General features: G+C 37.7%; 1 long non-coding RNA gene across 1 annotated transcript; it reads left to right on the top strand.

The window, feature by feature from the left end:
• The first annotated feature begins 6,835 nt into the window (after window positions 1–6,835).
• On the top strand, window positions 6,836–7,522 carry LOC149166879 (uncharacterized). Its single transcript, XR_016260510.1, has 3 exons — window positions 6,836–6,980; window positions 7,174–7,269; window positions 7,367–7,522. It is a non-coding gene; the product is annotated as an uncharacterized LOC149166879 (long non-coding RNA).
• Window positions 7,523–9,504: the final 1,982 nt, after the last annotated feature.

Below are 9,504 nucleotides of genomic sequence, written 5' to 3'. Positions count from 1 at the left end.
GGTTAGGCTTTGGAAAATTTTTTTCATCCTGACATCATTATCATCAATTTCATAGTTCTCAAAATAATCCATCATTTTCTTAGTATGTTGTTGTGCTGTGTAGGTGCCAGTACCATCAAAATAGGTGATTTTTCTTTGATAATATTGAGGCATAGCCCTTGGATTTGCAGGCAACTGCAGGGGGGCATATCGATTTGCCATATTAACAGGGATAAATGGAACAGCTGGAAGGACAGGGATCAAGGTTAATTTTAGGGGCGAATAATAGCCCAAAGGCGAAATTTAAGGATTTTTATATTTTAATGGGGCGAATTTTTAATTAAAATAATATTTTTTTTTTATATAATTAGCCCATATTTTATTTAAAAATTAATTTATTTTTTTATTTTAGCCCAGGGCGGATAAACTAACCGAATCGTATTTGATCAAAATCACCCCATTTTGATATTTGCGGAATCGTATTTGATGAAAATCGCCCCCATTTTGATTTACAGTTTGGATTTTCTGGTCTGGGAGTGGTTTGTGAGGGTCGATTTGGTCCCGGGAGTGGTTTGTGAGGGTCGATTTGGTCATGGGATGTTAGATTTATTTTGAAATGGAGGGCGGAGGGAGGGCGGCTCCCTGTTTTGATGGATTCAGCCCGCTGTTTTGGTGTATATGGCACCCTGGGTCCCTGTATAAAAATGGTTTTGAAATAGGTTTTTTCATCCTAGTTCACAAATCTAGCAGCAGCAGTTTCGGTGGGATATTCTTGCATTTTCAGATTTCAATCTGCTTATTCTTCTCTGGTTTCGGTATCCATTGTTTCTTGGATTTGAACGGCTCATGCCACTGCAGCAGCAACAACAACAGTCGGTACTTGACCGAATTGTTGGCTGAGCGCGAGAAATTAGGCCCCTTTATTCTCATGTTCGTGTAAAAGGTATATTAACTCTACTGATATTCAAGCATGGGATAAGTAGCCGTGATCTGCTTACTCTTTTTATGATTGTCTGTGTCCTCCCTTTTGTTGTGTTGTTGAGCTGGAAAGTTATCAGTACTTACCCTAAATATTACAGCATTTGGATGTTTGCAGTCTGCCAGTATCCCAAGATGAATATTGTGATGGAGAAGGCAACTTCTTGCTTCTGATTCCCATGTATTGTTCGTGTTGGAAAGATCTAGGCAATGATTGTTGTATTGTTCATATTTTTCATTCAGCTTGATCTTGGTACAATTGTCTCAAATGTCTTTTATGGTGAGAGGGAGTGTTATAGTCATGTTGCTAAGTATGGGCTGGTTCATAGGGTTGAGTGGGGGAATTGGGTGTTTTCTTGCCTGAGTCATGGGTCAATTAGCACTATTTATATCAAATGTGGCCTGAATGCTGTTTGAAACTGGAGATACTGATGACCTCAATGATGTGAAAAATTGGAGATACCGTATGGCCTCAATGGTGTTTGTAATCAAAATCTGGATTGAACACAGTGTCTGTATAGACTGTAGTTCAAGTTTTGTATAGACCTTTTGAAAAGTTTTCGAGGCAAGAAATCTGTTGTATTAATATTGTCTAATTTGTAATAGAGAAACTGCTATGAGGTGCTTTGGACTACTTGGGAATGAATTTTTGTCTCAGATGTCGATAGTCTGTACTGTGGTAGACAATAAGATGATTTCTTTTCTCAGGGATTGCAATTGCTTTCCGAAAGATGGGGTATACCTGTTCATGGTACTTCTTTCGACATCAAGTTGATAAACCTTCCCTTAGACTTGAGTTTTGTTTGGTTCTTGTTCGTTGGGTGATGATAAAAAATGTAATATTCATTTGTATTTGTTGATTTTATACTCATGGAACTTGTTTCTTATTGTACTCAGTTCTTTTGATGCAAGAAAGAACAACATACTAGTTTGAGCTTGAGGTACTTGAAGCGGCAGCAGCTCTCTTCTCAAGCGGTATGTGTTCTAGTTCTCAAGTGTAATATGAGTAAATTTAGAATGTACTGCCGTTTGACAATACTTGTAAGCACTTTGAAGCAAATGTGGCCTGAATGCTGTTTGAAACTGGAGATACTGATGACCTCAATGATGTGAAAAATTGGAGATACCGTATGGCCTCAATGGTGTTTGTAATCAAAATCTGGATTGAACACAGTGTCTATATAGACTGTTGTATAGACTGTAGTCTAATTATGTATAGACTGTTGGTCTTAAGAGCATTCGATCATTGATCAAGCCATCATGACCCATGGCAGCTTTGAAGGGATAAAAGGAAGACGTGTTGAAGCCAATGCTGCCATTGGAGTTTGATTCTTGAATATCATGGAGATTAAGAAGAATTATGTTCCATGCTCAAGGTTAATTACAGTAACGTTTTATGTGCTTACTCTACAAATGAATTTGAACAAGTTTTTCATGGAAACCTTTCGAAAAGAGAAAAAAGACCTTGCATTATAGTTTATTGGTGGATTCCTATATTTTCTTGGTTACCTCCACCATCGTTGCCCGATGAGAGATAATCCTTCTCCCTTCTCCTCTTCATTTGGTTATCCTTTGCCATCATACTAGAATACAATCTCCTCCACAATTGTACTCTTCATCTCAAGGACTTCACATGACAAATGAGTCTCTCTTTGTGGTTAATTGTACTATACCTTGGGTGCCAACATTCATAATTCTTGTTGTTGAACCAAGCTCTCCAGTTGCAGCAATAAGCTTGACACCTTTGTCTTATTGATTGCATTCTTTGAACAATGTTACTCAAGCCAATCCTTAAACCTTGGATTGATCAACCGATCTCTAAAGAACATTGCATCATGATGTTGTTCATCCCCTCTTCTACAATTTCTCTCTTATAGATGCATTCTTTGATTGTTCAAGGCCTCCTCCTTAATGACATTTGAGGGATAATTTTGCCTCCTTCCTTGTCTTAACATAAACTTGGTTTTGTTATCCATCTTTCACATGGTTGCTAGGATCCATGGTCACTTCTGAAAATTGCTTGCAAGGTTATCTTGGCTTCATTATGCATTGTTTTTTCCTTTTGGAAACTCATCCTTCCTTGAGGATTGTCTAGCATCTACTACCTCAATTTGGATTTCTTGGATCAATTTAGTGCTCTCGTTCTCCTTTTGGACCAGTTGTCCATTCTCCTCACATGCAAAGCATGCATTCACATAAAATTCACCAATTTTAAAAATAAAAGGTTACCTGGCCTCTTCTGATGCCTCCAACATCAAATTTTGTCTTCCTTCCATGCTTTAGGAAGGTACTCCTTCTCTTTCTTCTATTCTTATGACAACTATGAATGATTGTCCCTCTTGAAAATCCTTATCATCTACATCTATACACATAGCATCAGTATCATAATCACCAAGCTCTTTAGCCCCATATGGTATATATGTTACGAGCACTTCTAGCTAACCTCCCATGAGACTTTCATTTATTGTCTCATCGACATCCTCTTTGTGTAGCTCCCTCTACTGTTATGATGCTTTTTCCACCATATCTTCTATCAACAAATCCATATGTTGATTTGAACTCTTTATGCAGTCCATGAGACTCTCTGATAGTCTCTCTTCAACATCTTCCTCATCATCAAGGACTATTCCCTGCTCTGGTTCAAAATAGTGAACTAATTCAACTTTAGGCTCAACAGGTGCTTCATCTTCCTCCCTAGCTTTCTAGCTTTAGGGGGCTTCCTCTTAAAATCTTTTTTCTGACAAGTAATTTGGCCTTCTTCCTTAGGGCCCATCTCTACCTTTGGTATTCTCTTTCAAGCCTCATTTTGACTATGTTGAATCTCTCCTTCAACTCATAAATCTCCTTTTCAATTTCTTCTTTACTCATGCCATTTTCCTTGGCATGCTTCTCCCTTTTGTTATGGCCTCTCTTTGAATTATGTCCATCAGTAGCCATCTTCTTTCCTCCTTTCTTGTGAGCTTTCTCTTGCTCATTGTGAGCTACACTCAAGCCCCTTTAACAATTCTTCTCCATCACTTGTTACCCAATATCTCACCCACTTCACCTCAACCTAGGCTTTTGGTATTCCTCTGGTTCCCTCCTCTGGAACCCACTTGAGCATGCTCTGGTCTTCTATGGCTTCTACACTTTTCTCACCTTTTGAGAACTCCACTTGTTCTCTTCTCTTTGAGGACCTCAGCTAGAAACCTTCTATGTTTTGTTTTGTAGCCTATTTGTCGTAAGTTTCTTGCCATACACTTTAAGAACTTTATTGGTCCTCTGTTACCACTCCTTCTACTATTACCACTATAAGGATTAACTCCTTGTATACATTTAAAAAAAAATACAAACCAGTTACCTACTAGTTCCTTAACCTCTGAGGTCTCAATATCTCAGTTCTTCCTAGCTCTACACTTGGTTGGTACTTCTTTAATATGCTCCAATCCTGTATTCCGTTCTCAATCTCTTTCTCTCCTCACTTTTTTTCTTAGGTTCCTCTTGCCCAAAATTTTCTTGGTTTCTTTGTCTCAACTTTGATGTCTCTTCTTCACGAGCAATCTTATAAATCTTTTTGGTTCACTGCAGAAACCTCCTCAATCACTTGTCAATCCCCAAGAGCATCAATATTGCTCTAGTACCACTTAATGCATACCTTTTGGCTACTCTCATATTTCCATCATTCAACGTAGTCCATCTCATTCATTCACCTTCCCATTTTTGGCTCTTACGGTCCCTTTTTCTAGCAGCCTTAACTGTGGAACCTTACGTTATGACCCACTAGTCAATTGCTCTATTCCTTTGACCTTTGACATAACAAACAATCTTGATTTTCCCAGATTTTCCACAAGTTCTTTCTCACAGTGACTATACTCGCCCCTTTCTTGCGTTCTAAACCTCCCTACTACCTTCAACACAACCACCCTTAATAAATATCTTCGCATAACCCACTTAGTTGTTCTAGGTCACTAGACAGTTCTCAACCTCCTTAGTTGAAGATTTGTTCCCACTGTGCCTTGAAACCTCACAGAATCTGCTTAAAGTGTGTAATAATTCTCCCAGTCCAAACTTGAAGTCAACACACACACCTGTCTCCTGGTATTTGAAAGCACTCAATCTCAATAATAAAGGTGCTTAGGCCTAACTTTACTCATATTACACTTGAGGTACTTGAAGCGGCAGCAACTCTCTTCTCAAGCGGTATGTGTTCTAGTTCTCAAGTGTAATATGAGTAAATTTAGAATGTACTGCCGTTTGACAATACTTGTAAGCACTTTGAAGCAAATGTGGCCTGAATGCTATTTGAAACTGGAGATACTGATGACCTCAATGATGTGAAAAATTGGAGATACCGTATGGCCTCAATGGTGTTTGTAATCAAAATCTGGATTGAACACAGTGTCTGTATAGACTGTAGTCTAATTATGTATAGACTGTTGGTCTTAAGAGCATGCGATCATTGATCAAGCCATCATGACCCATGGCAGCTTTGAAGGGATAAAAGGAAGACGTGTTGAAGCCAATGCTGCCATTGGAGTTTGATTCTTGAATATCATGGAGATTAAGAAGAATTATGTTCCATGCTCAAGGTTAATTACAGTAACGTTTTATGTGCTTACTCTACAAATGAATTTGAACAAGTTTTTCATGGAAACCTTTCAAAAAGAGAAAAAAGACCTTGCATTATAGTTTATTGGTGGATTCCTATATTTTCTTGGTTGTTGTTACATGTTGACTATTGGAAGATCTGTTTATATTACTGAGAATCTTTCACCTGAAAATGGAGCAGTAAAGGACATATTAACTGTTATACGCTTTTGATTTTTCTGCCTTTGAGAACCTTGTGAGTTGTATGTCATTGAAGGGTGACTTGGTTTGAATAGTTAGCTTTGGAGAGCAGTTAGAGGAAGAAATAACTCAAACCCAAACTCAACAATGGAATTTTTATCAATGTGTCCATTCCAATAGATTATTATTCTAAATCTGGATGATGTGGCAACAATAATCATATATTTTTTGGAATGTACCTCAGTGAATGATCACCTTTTGTAATATTTTAAGTGCCGCTACATAGAGATGTTATTTCTATGCTTAATTAATTGCATTGATGTGCCATAGAGCAATGCAATGCATCTGGATACTTGAAGTCTTGGAATTGCAGAGCAGCATTTGCTTGATTCCTTGGTAGTTGTTTGAAGATCCTAACCAAACTGATGTTTCTTTTAGAATTGTGGTTCTTTGTCATAGTAGTATAGTACGCTGTTCCTGAGATCACCTTTGGTTCTATTCTGAGATCTGTAGAGAATTGTTGAGCAAGTGGGAGGATAACTTCATCTTAATTTTAAAGCATCCCTCTACCCAACGTTAAGCTTGATGGGAAGAATTATCCTATCTTCAAGTGAAGGGTGCTAAACATATAATTGAAGAATTGATTGTTAAGACTTGTGGAGGGTAAGAAGACAAATTGCACTGTTGCTAAAGAATTAGTAAAGCTTTTGGCGCACAATGAAGATGTGCAGTACATTATAAGTTTTACTATTGCAGATCATATTGGTCCTCAAATTAGAAGTTTGATTAGTTCTTGTAAGATTTGGACTAGGATTCTCTAACAGAACAAGGATTCTCTATTCTAGGAAATGACTGTATGCATTTTAAATGATTGGTTTTGTATATCACTGTTTATATGATACGTATTCAGGATGTGCAAGATCAATTTGGAGCAGTTGATGATAGAATTGATCCTAAAGTTCGTAGTGCCACTGTTCCAATGGTTGAAAAAAATGTTTCAGCCATTTGTGACCAGTGTGAATGCCACTGATAAAGTGGCTAACTTTCTTGGTGGAATGTTACTGCAGAAAGAACATTGCTGGAACAGATTCACTTAAAAGACTGTATACCGAGCACTTACACTGAAATCACTAAGAAGAAAGGGAAGAAGTCTGCATAGAAAAGTTTAAAGGAAACTTCACAAAAAACCCTTGAAAAATGATGTTGTATCAAGCAGGGCCATTATTGCAGAGATTGTGTCAAGGCCCATTACCACAGTAAATATATATTATTTAGAACTATGTTGTAATTTTTGTCATGGTTCATGTTTAGGTTCAACTATCACTGGCTACCCTATTATGGAAGATCTTTTGCTCTCCTGAAGACATCTTGATCTAACTCTTCATTCTTTGTTTTCACCTCCATAAAAAATCTCTAGTGGATTCATAAATTTTCCTTTTATTGTGACAGACTATTTTATGTGGTATTGTTGGCATACCTCCTTCAAATGGTGTTATTCCTGAATCTCCAATGCACATGAAAGGCTTAGCTACCCTCAAACATCAGGTACTAATATATTGGAATTATCAATTGCAGCTTCTCAGGGAAAAGACACAATTCAGACATTTTATAGACGAGTAACTTACAATTACTTTTGTTACAGTTGGTGCTTAGCAAGTTAGTGACAACAATCTGGAAAAGTATGCAGAAAAATTCAACCTTAGGGCAATTATACAGAAACATGCAAGAAGCCTATGAGCAAATGCAGACCCCAATGGTTTATCAGCCTCCACCTGCCTTGGTAATGGTCTTATTTTTGAGTTTGGGTGTTTCATTTTATCTAATTTTCCTCTCCCTTTATTTATTTGTCTTGTCATGTCCCAACCATTTATGCAGGCACTTAAGGAATTGAAAGAGTCCACAATTCAGTTGGCCGCAAGTACTGGGAATATGGATGCCCCAGTTGATGAATCAATTTTTAATGTTGACAAGGACGTGGATGACCTGCTTCTTGTTGAGGTGAAAGAACAGCAATTGAGTAATTTGTTGCAATCTCTGATGGTGGTTGGCTGCCTTGCAGTAATGCCCATCATTAGAAAGATCCCAACTTCTGTGCTTTGGGGTTACTTTGCCTTCATGGCCATAGAGAGTTTGCTAGGAAATCAATTTTGGGAAAGGCTATTGTTTCTTTTCACTGCTCCAAGCCGTAGATACAAGTATGAACTTTATTCAAACTATAATGTGATTGAATTTAATGCTTGTAATATAGTTTTCAAAGCTGATCAATGTTGAACTGATGGTTACAGAGAACTTTAGGAGTATCATGCTACATTTCTTGAAATGGTGCCTTTCAAGACAATTGCCACTTTCACCATTTTCCAGACATGTTATTTGTTGGCATGTTTTGGTATCACATGGGTGCCTATAGATGGTGTTCTCTTCCCACTACTAATCATGTTGTAACTTGTTAGTCCTAGCGAGGCAGTATATCCTTCCCAAGTTTTTCAAAGGAGCACATCTTCAAGAATTGGATGCAGCAGAGTATGAAGAAGCCCCTGGAATGCCATGCAATATAACAGTGAGTGCAAGACACATATCAAACAAATTTTAAAAATATTACTCAATTCTATTTCATAAGCCCTGCAACATGAACAATAATAAATTGAACTGTAACATATATTGATTGCAGGAAGCTGGAATTCAGGGGTTCGGACTAGGAAGCATGGGAACAGGTGCAAATGATGGCAAAGTCTTGGATGAGATGATTACATGAAGTCGCGGTGAGGTCAAACACACATATAGTCCACGGATAACTAGCTTGAGTGATTGCACACCAATTCATGGATCCGAGTCTGCATTAAGTCCCCAAGTTGCAGAAGCTAAACAAATATATAGCCCCCGTATAAGTGAGATCAGACAGACACATAGCCCTCACAGAGGGGAAAAGCATTCAGGCATTCCCCTGGTTAGTCAAGGACAAAATATGAGTCCAAGTGCATTTGGTTTGAGGCCACATAAACCAACTTCCAATTAGGTGTTTGGAGTATAAATCCTCGGCTAGTAATCTTTCCCTTGAGTGAGCATATCTTATGTTTAATAGTACATATTTTGTTGGCTTATCATTATTTAATCATTGTGCCATAAATCACTCGGTTGTATTTGGTGTGTCTTCACAAAGAACCTCTATCCATCTCAGAGGACAGGGTAGACCATATAGTGCGTGTAAAAAAATGTAATGGAAGTCAAGCTTGAAGTATTTCTGTTTTCTTGAAGCATGAAATCTATTATGTCAGTCTTGTGGTTTTGTAGACCCCGTGGTATTAAAGGGTCCTGTGAGTGGTTTGAGCTTCATAGAAAGTCATCCTTATTCTACCAGTTGGATCATAACCACAAAGTTTGTAGCCTTTAATGTTTCATTGAAATAAAAAATGTGGAAATTAAACTTGACAAATGAAAAGGAAATGGTAAGGCTTACAATATTAGAACTTCTGTAAATGTTTTCCCTTGGTTAGTTTTTAAAGGTAATGGCTAAACCAGCAATTACCTTTAAAAAGATCCAATTCATTTCTCAGAGTGGTGCAAGTATTGCACTAGGCCCTCTTTATTTTGCATGGCCACATTTTTGTTCAGGCTAAAGTTGGATTTTTGATCTTCTTTTTTTGTTTTTTTCTTTCTTCTTGTTAACCCGTAATAGGGTTTCTGCAATAGAAGAGGGGCTGTGTATTCTTCCTGACCAGTTGGCCATTGCGGTGGCACATTGATGACAACCAATCTATGTTATGAAGGACACAATTACATTAT

This window comes from Pinus tabuliformis, chromosome 5_1 (assembly GCF_031772625.1).
Source record: "Pinus tabuliformis cultivar Carrire ecotype Pingquan chromosome 5_1, CPIR1, whole genome shotgun sequence".
Classification (NCBI taxonomy): Eukaryota; Viridiplantae; Streptophyta; class Pinopsida; order Pinales; family Pinaceae; genus Pinus; species Pinus tabuliformis.
The sequence above is the reverse complement of the archived record's forward strand: the minus strand, read 5'-3'. Positions and strand labels throughout refer to the sequence as shown.